Consider the following 20,991-nt stretch of genomic DNA (forward strand, 5'->3'; position numbering starts at 1 on the left):
GCCAATGTTGCATGGAATGATGAAGCTGCTGGGTCATTCTTCTTGTTCAGCATATCATTTTACAAGACCACCGAGCAAGATGCATCTAGAATCACAGAGGCAGTCTCCTCCAATTTCTTTTTATTGGTCAACAAATTTTTTAAGAACTTGGCATACCTCGGCATTTGGGATAATGCCTCAACAAAGGGAATGTTTATATGTAGTTGCCTAAACAAACCTAGAAACTTCTTGTACTGCTCGTCCACTTGGTCGTTCTTCAATCTAGAGGGATAAGGGATTCTTGCCTTGTAAGGTGGGGGTGCCACCTTCTCCTCTTTGATTGCTCCCTTCTCAACCTCTACGACCTCTGGTGTTTCAACATTGGTCTTCTCACTTGGAAGCCTACCTTCAACCTCACGACCACTTCTCAAAGTGATCGCCTTCACATGCTCTCGTGGATTTTTCTCGGTATTACTTGGCAAGCTTCCTTGCGGTCTCTCCGATAGAGACTTTGTAATTTGTCCTACTTGATTTTCTAGGTTGTTCAATGAAGTGGTGTGGTTGTGAAGTGTAGCCTTGACTGATTGGAACCGTGTATCCGATGATTGCACAAATCTAGTAAAGGCTTTCTCTAAGTCGGTCATTTGGGTTTCCAAGCCGGACACTCTGTTTTCCATGTTTGGGGCTTCTTGTTGTTGGAAACCTGGTTGTGTGGTGGCCTTTTATTGCCTTGATTGTTCCATGAGAAATTAGGGTGGTTCCCCCAACCCGAATTGTAGGTATTGCTATAAGGATTTCCTTGGTTTCTCATTGCATTACCCACATAATCAACTTGTTTAACGGAGGGTGTACCACCAACGGCTATTGGATAATCAGAGGGAGCATGTCTTTCACTGCATCTAGTATAAGTAGTCACAGCCGCCACTCTATTAGAAGTTAGAAGGTCTAATTTCTTACTCAATGATTCCACTTTGGCTACCAAAGAAGTGACTACATCTATTTCATGGAGTCCGGCCACTTTTTTTCATCCCATGCATTCCATTGATAACTATTCATGGCCATCTCTTCCACTAATTGTCGGGCTTCTTCCAGGGTTTTACTCCCCATTGTTCCTCCTACGGCGGTATCTAAGAATTGCCTTGTACTCGGATTCAACCCATTATAAAAAGTCTGAATAAGCACCCATTCGGGAAATCCATGTTGTGGGCACCTCTGCAAAAGATCCTTGAAGCGCTACCATGTCTCAAACAATGATTCCAATTCCATCTGCATGAACGACGATATCTCATTGTGAAACTTGGCCGACTTCTTGGAGGGAAGTATCTCGCAAGAAAAGCTTCAACCATCTCATTCCAAGTCATTATGGATGCTTTTAGCAAGGAATGAAGCCACTGCTTGGCTCTTCCCTTGAGAGAAAATGGGAAAGTCCTCAATCTTCAGCATATTACAAACTTCCAAGAAGTTCTCTATGTGGTTGTTTGGATCCTCATCGGCTAAACCATTGAACTGCGCTGATTGCTGAATCATCTGGATGAATGCTGGTTTCAGCTCAAAGTTCGAAGCTATAATCGGGCGTCACACAATGCTAGATGGTGTCCCCTATACTGACGGTCTGGCATAATCAGATAATGTTCTCTACTTTTCATTCTACTTAGCCATGTTGTCAGATCTTTCAACTTCCAATTCAGCTAGATTTGACAGTTCTTACATAGGTTCTTTCCCTTTTCTTCATAGTGTAGGTTCCAGTTTGGGATCTCCTTCAATTAATATCGAAAGGTTCCCTTTGGTCATAACCTGGAGCTGTACCAAAAAGAAAAGAAAAATCAGAATGATGATAGAATAGAAAAAATGTGAAATAGAATGAATGAATGAATGGCTAAGATAACAAAGTGCAAAGTATCTCTAAACGCCCTACTCCTCGGTAACGGCGCCAAAAACTTGACAACGCCCCTTGCATATGTCCCGCAAGTGCACGGGTTTGTCAAGTAATAAAATCCTATATGAGTGGGTATCGTACCAACAGGGAGTAGGGAGTAAAAATACTTAAATTATTTCTTAACCAAGTGAAGATGAATACTGATTGTGTTGACAAACAACAATGGATCTAGTTACAATCAATAATGAAATCGAATGTAAAAACAAGTATTCCATAGAAAACACCCTCGATAGTTGTGACAATGGTCTTGTGGAGAAGCTTTGTCTCCTCCAAAGGTGCCTTTGTTCGGCCTAGGACACACCTCGACGGATCGGTGCCGACAAAAGCTCTCCCAATAACCTTCTTCCAAGTGGAGCGCGATGTCAAAGCCGAAAAACCTCTCTAAAAACCCTGCCAATACCTCTCAAAACCCTAGCCACAGTCCCCTCTCAAGTTTGGGAAAGAATGGAGAAAAGAATGCTGTAATCAGGGCTGAATCGTGACTTAAATAGGGTTGGAATCGGGCATCCACACCCCTGTGGATTTGCCACACAGCCCTCTGGAATTTCCGCACGGGCGTGGATAATTTCCACATGCCCGTGTGGATTCTCTGGAATTTTCTTTTTCAACCTGCTGTGAACAGTACCTGCTACAGTGTTTGCTATAGTACCTGCTACAGAACCTACCCGAAACACTCTCGGATCCATGTTTTCATCGAGGTAACATCCACGTGCACACATTCACGTCATAGATCGCTTTGATTTTTTCAATAACCGGCCTCATTTTTGAAGATCTTGCTATCAATGCACAAGCCGGGATACTCGAATGTGACTGCCTTTGGGCCCCTCCAAACCATTGTGCTAGCTTGAATACACGGAGGTTGGTACACATTCTCGCATCTTGAACCCGACTTATGTCTTCTAGTTTGACCCTTCTCAAGATTTCCTCCAAATAGTGTGTTCACGATCTACATTGCCTTCTTTCTTTAACATTCAGCTTTACAACCCTATATGTATGAAAGTAACACAAATGCACAAGTATTAGCGCTAAAACCTAATAAAAGTAATGCTCATCATATGGAAAGAACACTTCGCATTCTTATCACACAAGCACTTATCAGTATGAATATGAGGAGAGTCAAATCCAGACAATGTGATAAACGCAGAACTCCTATCATTATAGTCCTGAAAAGATCAAGAAGCATATCATAACTCAAAACTCATAAATTTGAAGAAGCAAGTTGACAAGAAAAAATGGGGGAGCGTTTAGCAGGTATTGAACCCTTGCTATCAACATAGTACACAACATAAAACATAACACACAATACAACAAAGTACTAATAACAAACAATAAAAAGCATCACTAAAGCACTCATGGATGCTGTGTGTCAGGTGGCAGTGGTGGTCTCTCAAGATGTCCCAATCTATGTAGTGGACTGTGTCGAATGATTTTTGGGCCAAAAGTGCGTAATGTGTCTTATGCTCATCATTGTTGAAGCATGGTTCAATGGTAGGAGGTGCGTCAATCCTCCTTGCTCACTTAGAGGCCATACGCTTCGCTAACATCCCTACAAGACACAAGACAAGTTATCAAACCAATCTAACAAATAAAACAAGTCATCATGATAATAGAGAATGAAGATTTTCAATGAATGCTACAATATCTTTCAAAAAACATTTTGCAAGGGTTTCCATTGTACATGGACTATAAAATTTTTTACAATGCTTAAATTTCTCTAAGAACCCATCATAATGACAAACAATCAATCCCCTATATGAATCTCATCCATTCATCAAGAGAAAAGTAGAGGAAATAAGAAGAAAGAACCATTCTCAAGGTTAGGGTTCAGAGAGGCATACCATTCAAACTCAATGAAAATGATGGTAAAACTCAAAAAAAAACCTTGCAAAACAAGTGATCAAGAGTAGGACAGTGATCTAGAGCAAGAAATTTGGAAAAAAAAATGGTGAAAAAATGAGTGAAATCAGTGGAGAATTGAGTGAGAAATGAGAGAAAGAAGAATGAGATAAAGATAGAGAAAATGTGGCAAAGTGGGCTTTAAACGGGTTGCAAGACCCGTTAACTGGTTGGCAACCACTTAAGCTGCCTACTAAGCTCCTCGGGAAGCCTTCACGGGTCACTTGACGGCTACTAAGGGGGCCATGAAGCTTCCCGGAGGGCTTCACGGATTGCTTGCTGGGCTGAGAAGCCTGGCAAGTGACAAGTTCCCCTTGCGTATATCCCGCAAGTGCATGAGTTTGTCAAAGTAATAATCCCGGATGAGCGGGTATCGAATCCACAGGGAGTAGAGAATAAAAACACTTAATCCACTTCTTAGCTATGTAAAAGATCAGTAGTGATAAGTGTGACAATAATTCAATTCTCAAAATTAAAAGCAACAAGTAAGAGAGCACAAGTAAAGGAGGAGGTAAGGCAATCGATAAAGATGGGGTACTCGGATAATGCTCCGCCTAGGACAATCGTTTTAAGTGCAAGAACCCTCTATTATGCTTGCTAATCAATGCAATGGTGAGTCGTGGAAATCCTTAAATACATAGTCCCAAATCTAAGGTCAACTATGCCTGACTCTATACATGTCCCGGAGGAGAGATTGCATAATCTCTCAACCTCGCACTCGAATAGAATTGCAATGAGCTCTAGGGATTCCAAGTGATAAATCTCTTCCTAATTATAGGCCTAATCCTTTGGTCCAGGTGGAATGTCCCTAACCACGATTAAGCCTTAGATACTAAGATCGAATCAACGCTTCACTCTGTTGCACGCGCAACTAAGCCCCAGCGGAGAGTCATCCCTTAGACCATTCACTCTATTATGGCTGCAAAGAATTCGAGGAACGGAGGTAAAATCTATCACGTCGGAGGGGAAAGGGGACGCTCCTGTACCTCTCGACTCACCCACTCAACCCTCTCCAACCAAGCTTTATCTAACGCTCGTGGTGTGTCACTCACTCACAAGGTTACCAACAAGAACTCTCAACCCTAGTGTCACTCTAGGGGAAATGTTCATACAATGAAGCATTCAAGGTTGGAACTCACAACAAACATCAATTAATTGAAAGCATAATAAAGAGATTCAATGAAACAAATACATCCTAGGGTTCACAAATACCCAAGTACACACTAGGGGTTTAGCTCTCCGTGGAGCTAAGTACAATCAAAGAAATAGAATGTAAAAGCAATAAATCCATAGAGAAACCCCCTCGATAGTCGTGTCGATGGTCTTGTGGAAAGTCCTCTACTCGTCGTCCAAGGATTCCCTTGTCCGGTATAGGATACGCCTCGACGGAAGCTCCCCTACCAACCTTCTTCCTAAGCAATGACGTTGTCGGAGCCGTAGAACCTCTCCAATACCTTAGCCAATATCTCTCAAAACCCTAGCCGAAACCCTCTCTCAAGTTGGGGAAAAGATGGAGAAAAGAATGCTGAAATCGGGGCTGAATCGGCTTTAAATAGGGCTGGAATCGGGCGACCACACGGGCCTGTGGATTTTACACACGCCCATGTGAAATTTCCACACGGGCGTGTATAATTTCCACACGCCCGTGTGGATTCTCTGAATTCCTGTTTTATCGGCCAGCTGCGAACAGTGCTGCTACAGTACTTTCACTGCATTTTTCTGCTAGAGTACCTGGCCTAAAATACTTCCCGAGTCCATACTTTCACGAGGTGACGCAAACGGGCACACGTTCATGTCATGGATCGCTTTGATTCTTTAATGACGGACAAGTTGGTGGAGTGGGGCGTTCATTCCTTATGTTGAGCATTACTTTTCTCGGGTTTTTACACTAATATGTGTGTTTTTATGTTACTTTCGTGCAGGTAGGGTTGTGAGGCCGAGTATGAAGGATAGAAAGCCAATGTGGATCGTAATGCACCGAGTTTGGAGGAAATCTTGCTAACGTTCAAACGCGAAGACATAGGTCGAGTGTGAGATGCTAGAGTGTGTGCCAACCTCCTCGTATTCTAGTTGGCCGAGAAATCTTGCTAAGGTTCAAATGCGAAGACATAGCAAGGTACTGTAACAGCACTGTTCACAACCGGCCGAGAAAACAGGAATTTAGAGAATCCACATGGGCGTGTGGAAATTATCCACGCCCGTGTGGAAATTCCACATGGGCATGTTAAAAATCCACAGGCCCGTGTAGTCGCTCGACTCCAGCCCTATTTAAAGCCGATTCAGCCCCGATTTCAACATTCTTTTCTCCATCTTTTCCACCAACTTGAAAGAGGGCTTCAGCTAGGGTTTTGAGGGGTATTGGCAAGGGTTTTGGAGAGGTTCAATGGCTCCGACATCGTCATTTCTTAGGAAGAAGGTTGGTAGGGGAGCTTCCGTCGAGGAGTATCCTATACTGGACGAGGGAATCTTTGGACGATGAGTAGAGGACTCTCCACAAGACCATCGACACGACCATCGAGGGGGTTTTTCTATGGATTCATTGCTTTTACATTCTATTCCTTTGATTGTATTTAGCTCCATGGAGAGCTAAACCCCTAGTGGGTACTTGGGTATTTGTGAACCCTAGGATGTATCCATTTCATTGAATCTCTTTATTATGCTTTCAATTAATTGATGTTTATTGTGAGTTCCAACCTTCAATGCTTGATTGTATGAACATTTCCCCTAGAGTGACACTAGGGTTGAGAGTTCTTGTTGGTAACCTTGTGAGTGAGTAACACACCACTAGTGTTAGACAAAGCTAGGTTGGAGAGGGTTGAGAGGGTGAGTCGAGAGGTACAAGAGCGTCCCCTTTCCCCTCTGACATGATAGATTCTACCTCTGTTCCGCGAGTTCTTTGCGGCCATAATAGAGTGAATGGTCTAAGGGATTACCCTCCGATGGGGCTCAGTTGCGAGTGCAACAGAGTGAAGCATTGAGGTGATCTTAGTATCTAGGGCTTAATCGTGGTTAGGGACATTCCACCTGGACCAAAGTGTTAGGTCTATAATTAGGAAGAGATTTATCACTTGGAATCCCTAGAGCTCATAACAACTCTATGCGAGTGAGAGGTGTTGAGATTGTTCGATTTCTCCTCCGGGACATGTATAGAGTTAGGCATAGTTGACCTTAGATTTGGGACTATGTAATGAAGGATTTCCACGACTCACTATTGCATTGATTAGGAAGCATAATAGAGGGTCCTTGCACTTGAAGTGATCGTCCTAGGCGGAGCATTATCCGGGTACCCCATCTTTATCGATTGCCTTATCTTCTCCTTTACTCGTGCTCTCTTACTTGTTGATTTTTACTTTTGAGAATTGAATCATTGTCACACTTATCACTATTAATTTTTCACATAGCTAAGAAGCGGATTAAGTGTTTTTATTCCCTACTCCCTGTAGATTCGATACCCGCTCATCCGGGATTATTACTTCAACAAACCTGTGCACTTGCGGGATATATGCAAGAGGATCTTGTCATATTTTTGGCGCCGTTTCCCGGGAGTAGGCGTTTAGAGATACTTTGCACTTTGTTTTCTTAGCTATTTTACCATACATTCTATTTCACATTTCTTCTCTATCACCGTTCTGATTTTTTTTTTTTTAAAAAAAGGTTATCTCACATTTTCTTATTCTTCCATCATTCTCATTTGTTTTCTTTTGTTATGTTTTACTTTTTCTTGCAAGGATTTTAAATAATGATTGACCCAGTCGTTGCTCTATATTTTTAGGTCGAAGCTCTTAGTAAAAAGGTTGATAGAATTGTTACTTCATGACAACAAAACATTCCATGTTACAACGCTTATCATCCAATTGAAGTGGGCTACCCAAACTTATTATGGAATAATGGTGAACAATATTGGGAGGCACCTCAAGAGGAATGTCAAAGGGGTGAGATATTCGGCGAGGATGCACTTCAGTTACAAAGAGTATTAGCTAACTTTATTGAAGCATCTGATGTCTGCATCCAAAATATGGAGACCACACGAAGATGTCATGAAGCCTCCTATAAAAACATTAAGCATCAATTAGGAGGGATACTTGACACACTCTCCAAGGAACAATAAGTATTTGAGCAAGCAAGTCATGTTCCTTGTAGAGAAGATGTGGTAGTGAATGACAATGAAGAAGTGGGGCGGAACGAGTATGATGTTGTCGAGATTTAGAGGATACATGAAGAACCGTTCATTCAATGTGATGATTCTTTGAGTGGACAGTATGTTTGTGAGCAAGAAATGATGCAAGGAGAGTTGGCGAAGACAGATTGTTTTCAAGTTGAAATTGAAGAAGAAGCAACTTCTATGCTAATGGAACACGCATCTCTCTTTGGGATTGATCAATTCATAAATTGCAAGAAAGAGATTTTGGGTTTGGAAGAAGACGTGGGTAGGAGATTGAAGCCATCCAATAACCTACCTGTGTTAAGCTTGGACAATTCCCAACCCAAATTGTTTCCTTGGAGGCCAAAGGTAAGATGGTTGGACTCTCCAACAAATATTCCACTCCGGCAAGCAAATTTTTGGTTTAAGGGAAGTAGCTATGCAATGTCTAGTCGGGAGGAACATACTTTTTTCAAGCCTCCATAAGGTAAAGAAGAGGTACGTCAAGCTTAGTGACGTAAAACAAGCGTTTCTTCGGAGGCAACCCAAGTATTTACTGTTTTCTAGTGTCTAGTTTAGTGCTTGCATGAATAAGAGCTTGAATGTTGGTGTTTTGATTCTTATATGCCATTGCTATGCTTTTCTTGTGCACTCGTTGGTGTTATCTTGTGCTTTTATGTGTTTTGGTGAAGTTTTGGTCGTTTGAGCTATTTCTCATGTTTTTCACTGGTAAAACTTGCATATTATGGCAGGTTCTGAGTGTGTAAACATGTTTAGAAATTTTCTGCAGAGCCTGTAGATTTTTCTAAGGCATCCAGAGAAAACGCACGGGCGTGTGGAATTTCCGCACGCCCGTGAATTTGTATTATGAGCTCATCCAGAGAAGACACAGAGGCGTGCGGCTGCCATTGTGAACAACCATGCAGTTTTCGCACGCCCGTGGGTAATTTCCGCATGGGCGTGTGAAGTCCTCCAGAGTTTGGAAGATTATCCCGAGAGTACACAAGGGCGTGAACTCGCCCTTGTGGGTGACCTTGTTAAAATCGCACGGGCGTGGGTAATTTCCGCATGCCCGTGCGAATCTCTGCAGAGGAGCTCTCTCCATCCCGAGAAGACACAGGGGCATGCGTTTGCCCCTGTGAGTTGGGCATGTGAATGTCCACGCTCGTGTGGAATTTTCACACGGGCGTGTGTCTTAGAGAATTTTCTTGGTTGCATGGAGACTCCCAGGGCGTGCGTCTGCCCCTGTGGGTCTGGAACACGGGCGTGGGTAATTTCCACACGCTGTGTGGATGTACAGAAATGCTAGAACCGCAGGTTTTCTTTAAAATCTTTTCGGTTTTCTTCATCTTTTCACCCTCAAATGTTTTGAGAACATATCCATGCTCTCTCCTGACCTCTCACCATCGTTTTAGAGGGTTGTTAATTGAGTTTTCCGGCTGTTTTCTAGTTTTTAATTCTCATTTTGTCGGTAAGCTTCTCTTTCTCTTTTCTTTGCCAATCTTTCATTTATTTTGCAGCACCAGCGTCATCTTCACTAGCAGCGGAAACAGATGTACTAGCTATTGACACCGACACTTGAGGCGTCTTTAACTTCTTTGTTCTTATTTTTTGCATTTTATTTTCTGCATTTTATTTTTGATTTGTATACTCAAGAAAGGATTTTCCTTCTGAGTTTATTTTCATTTTGTAGTTTGAGTTGTATTCATTGTCTATCATTTATATATACTCGAGTTATTTTGTTTTTATTGAGCTTCACTGAACCCCCTCGTGTATGCGTGCAGATGGTCTTGTCATCATGGGAATTGAAACTTAGTCATGGGCACGGCCATGGTGCTTCGGCACTTGGCCGTGTGAGCTTCACAACCCGTCGAAACATTACTCCAAAGGACTTAGCTCCATCAAACGTGGCACTCGGAGTCAGGGGAGTATTGTTTTGATTGCTTCTCCCACATCTATTTTTGAATGAAATACATTTTAAGTGAGCTTGCATGTGTACATTGGGGACAATGTACAACTTAAGTGTGGGGGGGAGTTCCATAGTGCACACATCTTTTCTATTATTCTTGATTGATATATGCTCACATAGCCAATGGCGGTTCACCCTAGTTACATTGATTGTATTCTTGAGTCTAGGAGAATTTTTAACATTGAATATTTTCATGCTCTAGTTTTGCTTGAATGTCAAGGAATTTTTGCCCGATTTATACTTGTTACACTACTCACTTATTAGAGTCTTTTGGAAACTCAAGTTTGATGTTAAAGGGACTAGTTATAGTTGTTTCTTGTGTCAAATTCTAAAAAAAAAATGAAAAGAAGGAACAAAATAGTTTTATTGTTTATTTGTGCTTGTTGGGTGGAAAGAGCTACCACCTATGAAGTATGAAGCTACTCTCATAAGTCGAATACTAGCTATGCCCAAATGAGAGAAAGAGCTATCTCATAGGATGAGTGAAAGCTACCGCTCCGATAGAAAGAGCTACCACCTCGAAAGTGTGAAAGCCACCTTAGAGGCCGCTTTGGAAAGGGCTACCTTAGAGGATGTGTGAAGCTACTACCATCTTTGAAATTGCTGTCACTTTTGTAGATAAATAAGTCCCTTTTACTTAGGACTTTGAGGAGTATACCTTGGGTTGTTTTGAGTGAGTTCACACACGTACACGATTTCGGGTTTGTTGCCCTTTTTTATTAAAGTTTTTAGCTAGAGTTTTGATTTTTTGTATTTAATGTTGAAATTTCCCTTACTTGTAGAATGCTCTCTTTGTACACTTTGGTGAACCTAAGGCCAAGCACTTACAATATTTCCTTCATCTATCCACAGAATGTTTAATTTTTGCTTGAGGGCAAGCAAAAGCTTAAGTGTGGGGGAGTTTGATATGTGCTTGTGCGATATGAATGCGAAACGTTCATTCCTTATGTTGAGCATTACGTTTCCCGGGTTTTTACACTAATATGTGTGTTTTCATGTTACTTTCGTGCAGGTAGGGTTGTGAGGCCGAGTATGAAGGAAAGAAGCCAATGTGGATCGTAATACACCGATTTTGGAGGAAATCTTGCTAAGGTTCAAACATGAAGACATAGGTCGGGTGTGAGATGCTAGAGTGTGTGCTAACCTCCTCGTATTCTAGTTGGCACATCCATTTGGAGGGGCACAAGGGCAGTCACACTCGAGCGTTCTGACTTATGCACATAGAACAAGAACTCCACCAACTTGTCTATCATTGAAGAAGCAAGTGATCCATGACGTGAACGTGTGCCCGTTTACGTTACCACGATGAAAGTATGGATTCGGGAAGCTATTCAGGCCGGATACTGTAGCATAGCACTGTAGCAAGGTACTGTAACAGCACTGTTCATAGCCGGCCGAGAAAACAGGAATTCAGAGAATCCACACGGCGTGTGGAAATTATCCACGCCCGTGTGGAAATTGCACATGGGCGTGTGAAAAATCCACAGGCCCGTGTAGTCGCTCGACTCCAGCCGTATTTAAAGCCAATTCAGCCCCGATTTCAACATTCTTTTCTCCATCTTTTTCCCCAACTTGAGAGAGGGCTTCGGCAAGGGTTTTGAGGGGTATTGGGTAGGGTTTTGGAGAGGTTCTACGGCTCCGACATCGTCATTCCTTAGGAAGAAGGTTGGTAGGGGAGCTTCCGTCGAGGCATATCCTATACCGGACGAGGGAATCCTTGGACGACGAGTAGAGGACTCTCCACAAGACCATTGACACGACCATCGAGGGGGTTTTTCTATGGATTAATTGCTTTTACATTCTATTCCTTTGATTGTATTTAGCTCCATAGATAGCTAAACCCCTAGTGGGTACTTGGGTATTTGTGAACCCTAGGATGTATCCATTTCATTGAATCTCTTTATTATGCTTTCAATTAATTGATGTTTATTGTGAGTTGCAACCTTGAATGCTTGATTGTATGAACATTTCCCCTAGAGTGACACTAAGGTTGAGAGTTCTTGTTGGTAACCTTGTGAGTGAGTGACACACCACGAGTGTTAGACAAAGCTAGTTTGGAGAGGGTTGAGAGGGTGAGTCGAGAGGTACAAGAGCGTCCCCTTTCCTCTCCGATGTGATAGATTCTACCTCCGTTCCTCGAGTTCTTTGCGGCCATAATAGAGTGAATGGTCTAAGCGATGACCCTCCGCTGTGGCTTAGTTGGGAGTGCAACGGAGTGAAGCGTTGATGTGATCTTAGTATCTAGGGCTTAATCATGGTTAGGGAACTTCCACCTGGACCAAAGGGTTAGGTCTATAATTAGGAAGAGATTTATCACTTTGAATCCCTAGAGCTCATTGCAACTCTATGCGAGTGCGAGGTGTTTAGATTGTTCGATTTCTCCTACGCGACATGTATAGATTTAGGCATAGTTGACCTTAGATTTGGGACTATGTAATGAAGGATTTCCACCACTCACTATTGCATTGATTAGGAAGCATAATAGAGGGTCCTTGCACTTGAAGTGATCGTCCTAGGAGGAGCATTATCCGAGTACCCCATCTTTATCGATTGCCTTACCTTCTTCTTTCCTCGTGCTCTCTTACTTGTTGATTTTACTTTTGAGAGTTGAATCATTGTCACACTTATCACTATTGATTTTTAACATAGCTAAGAAGCGGATTAAGTGTTTTTATTCCCTACTCCCTGTGGATTCGATACCCGCTCATCCAGGATTATTACTTCGACAAACCCGTGCACTTGCGGGATATACGCAACGGGATCTTGTCATGGAGATCTTGTTCTATGTGCATAAGTCGGAATGCTCGAGTGTGACTGCCCTTGTGCCCATCCAAATGGTTGTGCTAACTCAAATGCGAGGAGGTTGGCACACACTTTAGCATCTCACACCCGACCTATGTCTTCGCATTTGAACCTTAGCAAGATTTACTCCAAAATCGGTGCATTATGATCCACATTGGCTTGTTTCCTTCATACTCGGCCTCACAACCCTACTTGCATAAAAGTAACATAAAAACACACATATTAGTGTAAAAACCCGAGAAAGGTAATGCTCAACATAAGGAAAGAACGCTTCACATTCATATCGCACAAGCACTTATCAACAAGCCTCTCGAAAAAAATAGCCTGTTAAGCAACCTGTTAAACCAAAAACACCCTCCAAACTTCTCCAAACTTCATGCAATCAATAACCAAATAACATACACTGAAAGCCACTTAAATATAGCATAAAAATTCATCAAACATTCACCAACTCCATGAATAATCATTAAGAAACTTCAAGCATGCATGAAAATGATAATAATCAAATAACTACATGTGCATGAAAGTATAAGAATAAACAATCAAGCATGCATGAAATAAAGATGGTGATCAAGAGAGCATGAGACTCTAAGCAATGACGAATTCAACACCACAAGAGAATGAGCACAAACTTGAGAGATTAAACACACAAGTAAGATGAGCATGAGCATAAAACATAACAAAAGAGAGAAAATAAAGAAGCACAACAACTAAGAACACAATAAAACCAAAATAACAACATAAATGGAATGAAACTTTGGTTGCCTCCCAAAAAGCGCTTGTTTAACGTCATTAGCTCGACGTACCTTCACTTACCTTCATATTGGGTCAAACATAGGGAAGCTACCTTGGTCCTCTTGAACACATTTCCACATGGGAGATTAATTGGAAGGCATGAATAGACTTGAAATTCATTTTTCCCATTAAAGTATAACTGGTCTATGAAACGCCCCTTGCGCGTGACCCGCAAGTGAACGGGTTTTTCGAAGTAATAATACCACGGTGAGTGGGTAGTCGAATCCACAAGGAATAGTGATCAGAAACACAAAGATTGCTATTTAACTATAGTGAAGATGAATCAATAGTTGTGTGAACAAAATCAATATGAAAAGAACTAAAGAAAATAAGAAAGAGAGGCATAATAAAATGAGAGGTAGGTAATCGATAGAAAGTGGGGCATTCGGACATTGCTCCCACTAGGATTATTACTTAAAGTGCAAGACCAACCATTATGTCTCCTAACTAATGCTTAATGAGTCATGGAAATCCTAAAATACATGGTCCCAAATCTAAGGTCAACCGTAACTAACTCTACACTATGCCTCAGTAGAGAAATTAATCAGTCTCAACACTTCACACTGTGTACAGTTACAAGAAGTTCTAGGGATTCCAAGTAATAAACCCTATTCTCTAATATAGATCTAACCTTTTGGTCTAGGTGAAAGACCCCTAGTCACAATTAAGCCCCAGCACTAAGGATTACATCAATTCTTCACTCTATCGCTCGTGCAACTAAGCCCCAGCGGAGTTCTTCTCTTAGCACTTCACTCTATTGCGACCGGAAAGAACTCTTGGAACATGGAGGTAGGATAAATCACACAGAAGGGGAAAAGAGACGTTCCGCTACCTCTCGACTCACCCTCACGACCCTCTCCAATCTTGCTTTGTCTAACCCTATGGTGTGTCACTCACTCACAAGGATTACTAATGTAGACTCTCAACCCTAGTGTCACTCTAAAGGGAGAAATCATTCAACAAACATTCAATATTTGAACTTAATTAAAAACATCAATTAAAGAAACATAATAAAAGGTCAATGAAACAATAACATCCTAGGTTTTACAAGTCCAAGTACCCTCTAGGAGTTTAGCTCTCCATGGAGCAAGATACAATCAATAATGAAATTGAAAGTAAAAACATGCATTCCATAAGTAAAATCTCCTCGGTATTCATGTCGATGGTCCTGTGGAGTAGCCTTGTCCTCTTCATAGGTTCCTTTGTCAAACCTAAGGCACACCTCGCCGAATCGGTGCCAACGAAAGCTCCCCTAATAACTCTCTTCCAAAGGAACGCGGTGTCGATAGCCATAGAACCACTCCAAAAACCTTGCCAAAGCCACCATAAACCCTAGCCGCAAGCCTCTCCAAAGTTGGGGAAAAAATGGAGAAAAGATGCAAAGAAGGATGCCCTAAATTGGTACAAGTCGTGGCTTTATATAAGGCTGGAATCCGGAATCCACACGGGCGTGTGGAATTTCCACACACCCGTATGAATCTATAGGAATATGATTTTCTACGGTCTATGAACGATAATTGCTACAGTAAATTTCTACAGTGATTTGCTAAGTACTGCCCAAAAACACTCCCGAATCCACACTTTTCATTGAGGCAACATAAACGGGCACACGTCTATGCCGTAGATCGCGTCGCTTCTTCAATAAGGCCTAACATTGATGAAGATCTTGCTATCATTGCACAAGTCAGAATACGCAAATGTGACTGCCTTTGTGCCCCTCCAAACCAAGTAATTGCTTGAGCGCATGGAGGTTGGTACACATTCATGTATCTTCGAGCACAACTTGTGTCTTCATGTTTGTTTACTCCAAGATTCTATCAACAACGTGCAATCACAATCTACTTTGGCTTCCTTCCTCTATATTTGACTCCACAACCCTACATGCACACAAGTAACACAAATACACATATATTAGCGCTAAAATCTGATAAAAATAATGCTCATCGTAAGAAAAAGAATACTTCTTATTACTAATACACAAGCACTTATCAATCTACCTATCTTGGTGATGATAATGTAAGATCCATGCCCTTCATTTTCTTATTCACCTACGCCACATTTTCTTCAAGCTTTTATTCTTCTTTCTACTTTGTGAAGGGTTTTTCTCCACATAATTTACACGTTGCACTAGCGGGTAGGTGAGAACTTTCCCATGACCTTCTTTGTTGTCCAACTCCTCCAAGTATTCATGCAATGGGTTAAATGACAAAACCTCCTGCACAAAGTCAGAAACAATAATCTCAGTCTCATCAGTGAAGTATAGACTATCATCAAGATCTAGGGTGTGCTTCATAGAATCCAGGAATGTGAAAACCACTTTTTTCTCCCTTACTCTCAATGTCATTTTTCCTTCTCTCATGTCAATGACGGTACCTGAAGTCTTTAGAAATGGGTGCCCTAGAATTAGTGGAATCTTAGCCTCATCATCCATACCCAGAATTACAAAGTCCACCAGGATGATCAACTTGTCTACTTTCACCAAGACATCCTCTACCGCCACTCGAGGTTTTCTCATAGAATGGTCAACTAGTTACACAGTCATCCTTTTGGGTCTTAAGTCTTCTAATCCCAAGTTCAGAAATAGTGTATATGGCATGACATTATTACTAGCCCCAGAATCTGCTAAAGCTTTCTTTCTAATTCCATCTCCCATCACGCAAGGAATAATGAAACTTCCAGGATAAGTTATTTTTTTTGACAACTTCTGAAGAATCACTGAATAATTTCTAGTGAGTGCCACTGTTTCTATATCTTCCAACTTTCTTCTATTTGTAAGAAGATCCTTCATGAACTTGGCATATTTTGGCATTTGCTGTAACGCCTTAATAAGGGGAATGTTAATATTAAGTTACTTGAACATGTTGAGAAACTTCTTGAATTGAGCATCTTCTTTGTCCTATTTAAGCTATTGTGGGTAAGGAATGCGCAGCTTGTATTCCCAAACTTGCTTTTGTTATGGTGGGGGTGGAATCCCATATTTCTCATTTGCACTCTTTGATGTGCTTGGACTATCTTGCATAGTGGGTCCCTTCTCTTTGGTGATGTGCCCTATTTCATCCAGTGTTTCAACCTGCTTTCCACTCCTAAGAGTGTTGGCCTTCAAATGCTGCCTAGGATTACTTTCAGTATTACTCAGTAAGCTACCTGGGGAGCACTCAGAATTTGCCCTAGTGAGTTGCCCAGATTGATTTTTGAGCGTATGAATTAATGCTTGGATATTCCTCAAAACTATGCTCAATTCATTAAGCCTAGTGTTTATGTTATGAAATTTGGCGTCCGTGTTAATCATGAAGTTGGTCAAAACATCTTCAGTAGTCAACTTCCTCTCTTGTTACTGTGGTGGTTGTTGATGTACTTGAGGAGGTGGTGGTGGTGGTGCTCATTGTTATGAATCTTGGCCCCAAGAGTGATTGGGGTGGTTTCTCCACCCGGTGTTATAGGTGGTACCATAAGGATTCCCTTGTCTTCTTTGGCCTCCACCAATATAGTCAACCCTTTCCATAGGCACTAATGATGTACTAGAAAACTGGGCACTGAGTAGTTTCATGTCCCGCCCCACATGTCTCACAAGATAGTACTGCCCCAGATTTTGAGCTCGAACCTATCATAAACTGATCAAATCTTCTTTTCAGTACCTCTCCTTCTATAGCTAAGGCATTGGTGTCATTCACTTCATAAATCCCTATTGCTCTTGGACGTTTCTGGCGAGTGCTCCAATGGCATTCACTACTCGCCATATCCTCGATTAATTTCTCAGCATCCTTAGGATATTTGTTACTCAATGAACCTCCTGCTACAGTATCAATAAGCTGGCGAGTTGTATAATTCAACCCATTGCATAGCATCTGCACTCTGATGAAAGAAGAGAAACCATGATGAGGACATCTTCTTAGGAGATCCTTGAATCTTTCATGAGCTTCAAAGAGTATCTCAGAATCCCCCATCCTACAGGGTGAAATCTCTTACCTCAGTCTAGCTGCGTTTTGATGCAGCGGTATACTCGAACTGTTGATTCGCGCAAGAATACCCAGTACGAGTCTTCAAAACCTGTTGATCAAAGATAGCCATGAATTGGAAAAGAGAATAAATTTTATTACTCAAGAGAATAACTATTACAAAACTCCCCCTACTCTCGCCCATAGGCTTACATTAAATAGGAAAAATCAAAGATATGAAAATAATCCTAAAACGGAGATAATTCGAAAATATACCAAAAATGGTAAATTTTCAAATACCGGCAAGAAATAAAAGAGTTAACAAAATAAATGCTAACGGCATAAACGGCTTACAAATCAGAGATTTCTAGCCAAAGGAATAGCGAAATCAATTATTACTAAAAATAGCAAAATCAGGGTTTTCGAGGCCTAAACGATGGAATTTGGCCAAAATCATGCATGACTCACCTGTTTCCCATTAGACTAGGCCCAAGAAACGCAAAAAACTCCACCGCCCGCCGAATTACTAAAATACCCTTATTACTTCGAGTCCCACTTCCGCATGAACGCGCATGCCATCTCCTCAATACGGCCCGCATCACTTTTCTTGGTGAGAAGTATCTTGCAAGAAATTTTTCCACCATTTCCTTCCAAGTAGTGATGGACCTGAGAGCTAATGAAGTAAGCCATCGATAAGCTGCTCCTCTCAGACTTAACGAAAATAGCCTCAATTTGATGGCATCATCTGAGACTGCATTAATCTTGAAGGTGGAGTAGATCTGGAGGAAACAGGACAAATGAGCATGAGGGTCGTCATCAACTAACCCATCAAATTAAACTAAATTTTAAATTATCTCAATTGTACAGGCCTTGATTTCAAAATTATTTGCTGGCACTATAGGAGCTTGCACACTAAATTCTTCACCAGTAAACTGTGGCCTCTTATAATCTGACAAGGTCCGCCTCAGTTCTGCCATGACTGATGTTTCACTATGTTCAATATGAAATTCTTGTTATCCTGAGCATTCAGCTTTATCCCTCAACATTTGATGTAAGGCTTTCTCAATTTTGTTGACTGGCTCTACCAAGTTTCTTTGATTTGCATGTGTCATAAAATGGGTACCTTGCACAGTATTGAACACTGAAAATCAAGATTCAAAAAAGAGACAAGGAAAAGAAATGAAATCAAGGAAATGAAAAACAATCCACTTGAACATGCATTCTCTAAATTAACACTAATTCCTCGACTATAATCATGAATTACAATCTAAACCATGCCACACACATGAAAAACAATTTAAATCACCAAAACATTTTCATGAAAAGCTCAACACCAACAAAAATCAACCAAGGCACACACTCATGAAATTTATTACTGCAAAAATTGAAATCTAAGCTAGAAAACAACTAAAAGCTTGTGTTACCTCCCAAGAAGTGTTTGTTTTACATCACTAAGCTTGACGTACCTGTCCTTACCTCACGGTGGCTCATGGAGATGGAAAATTTCTTTCTTTTCACCTGGTATTGCTCCCTCAAAGTAAGGTTTCAATCTATGCCCATTTACCTTGAATGTTCGTTTCTCTGGATGAATGATTTCAATAGCACCATGCCGATATACTTTAGTAACTTCATAAGGACTTGGCCATCTTGACTTCAATTTTCCTGGAAACAACTTCAAGCAAGAGTTAAAGAGTAACACTTGGTCGCTCACCATGAAGTCCTTTTGCCTAGGACAATTAAGATCGGGTTTGTCTCTGTATTGCTCAGCAAGCTTCCATGTGGCCTTTCAGAGAGAGATTTTCAAGGTTATGCAAAGAGGCGGTGTGGTTGTGAAGTGTAGCGACTAATTCAAACCTTGTGTTTGTAGATTGCAAAAATCTAGTCAAGTGCTTCTCTAAGTCATTCATTCGGGTTTCCAAACCTGAGACTCTGTTTTCCACCTAGGGGCTTGTTGTTGTTGTTAGAAACCCGGTGGCCCCATGGCCTTTTGTGAACCCTGATTACTCCATGAGAAATTGGGATGATTCTTCCAACCCTTATTGTACGTATTGCTATATGGGTTTCCTTGAGGTCTCATGCCATTACCTACAAAATCAACGTTCTCCACCGAAGAAACATCAAAGATATAGATCGGGCGATCGGAGGGAGCATGTCCTCCACCACACCCGGTGTAATTAGTCACGGCCACCACTCTGTTTGAAGTTAGAAGATCTAACTTCTTACTCAAATTTTCCACTTGAGCCGCCAATGAAGTTACCGCATCTATTTCATGGAGACCGGCCACCTTTTTCTTCTCCCTAGCATTCCATTGGTAGTTGTTTAACCCCATTTCTTCAATTAATTGACGGGCCTCATCGGGGGTCTTGCTACCAAAGGTACCTTCTGCTGCCACATCCAAGAGTTGCCTTGTACTCTGGTTCAAACCATTATAAAAGGTCTGAACAATCATCCACTCCGGAAATCCGTGTTGCGGGCACTTTCTCGGGAGCTCCTTGAACCTTTCCCATGTCTCGAATAGAGACTCCAATTCCAACTGAACAAAGGATGAGAACTCATTCCTAAGCTTTGTAGATTTTCCGGGAGGAAAATAACGGGCAAGAAAAGCTTCTACCATCTCCTCCCATGTGGTAATCGATGCTCTAGATAATGAGTGTAGCCACTGCTTCGCTCTCCCCTTTAGGGAAAATGGGAAGGCTCTCAACTTGATGGCATCATCCGTCACTCCGTTTATCTTCTGCACATCAGACACCTCGAGAAAACTCTCTATATGACTGTTTGGATCCTCATCGGCCGAACCATTGAACTGTGCGGATTGCTACAACATGTGGATAAATGCTGGCTTCAGCTCGAAGTTCTGAGCTGTAATCGGGGGACGCACAATGCTCGATTGTGTCCCCAACACTGAAGGTCTGGCATAATCAGATAATGTCCGTTGTTGCTCATTCTGTTCTGCCATGTTTTCAGATCCTTCTACTTCCAAATCAGCTAAATTAGACTGTTCTTGTACAGGCTCTTTCCCTTTTCTTCTAAGTGTACATTCAAGCTCAAGATCTCCTTCAATCAATATTGAGGGATTTCCTCGGGTCATAACCTGGAGCTGCACCCAAAAAGAAAGAAAAAGAAATCATAACGATGATAGAATAAGAAGAGATGAAATATAATGTATGGTGAAATAGCTAAAAGAACAAAGTGCAAAGTATCTCTAAATGCCTACTCCCCGGCAACGGTGCCAAAAACTTGACAAGGTCCCCTTGCGTATATCCCGCAAGTGCACGTGTTTGTCGAAGTAATAATCCCGGATGAGTGGGTATCGAATGCACAGGGAGTAGGGAATAAAAACACTTAATCCACTTCTTAGCTATGTGAAAGATCAGTAGTGATAAGTGTGACAATGATTCAATTCTCAAAAGTGAAAACAACAAGTAAGAAAGCACGAGTAAAGGAGGAGGTAATGCAATCGATAAAGATCGGGTACTCGGATAATGCTCTGCCTAGGACAATTGTTTCAAGTGCAAGAACCCTCTATTATGCTTCCTAA

At 41.5% G+C, this 20,991-nt stretch overlaps 3 non-coding genes across 3 annotated transcripts; all 3 read left to right on the plus strand.

The window, feature by feature from the left end:
* Positions 1–1,171: 1,171 nt before the first annotated feature.
* Positions 1,172–1,277, plus strand: LOC120264100. The gene has a single exon (XR_005537278.1). It is a non-coding gene; the product is annotated as a small nucleolar RNA R71 (small nucleolar RNA).
* Positions 1,278–17,385: 16,108 nt separating this feature from the next.
* LOC120264093 lies at positions 17,386–17,492 on the plus strand. The gene has a single exon (XR_005537271.1). It is a non-coding gene; the product is annotated as a small nucleolar RNA R71 (small nucleolar RNA).
* Positions 17,493–19,912: 2,420 nt separating this feature from the next.
* On the plus strand, positions 19,913–20,019 carry LOC120264042. Its single transcript, XR_005537224.1, has one exon. It is a non-coding gene; the product is annotated as a small nucleolar RNA R71 (small nucleolar RNA).
* Positions 20,020–20,991: the final 972 nt, after the last annotated feature.

The sequence above is a fragment of the Dioscorea cayenensis genome, chromosome 6 (genome assembly GCF_009730915.1).
Source record: "Dioscorea cayenensis subsp. rotundata cultivar TDr96_F1 chromosome 6, TDr96_F1_v2_PseudoChromosome.rev07_lg8_w22 25.fasta, whole genome shotgun sequence".
Classification (NCBI taxonomy): domain Eukaryota; kingdom Viridiplantae; phylum Streptophyta; class Magnoliopsida; order Dioscoreales; family Dioscoreaceae; genus Dioscorea; species Dioscorea cayenensis.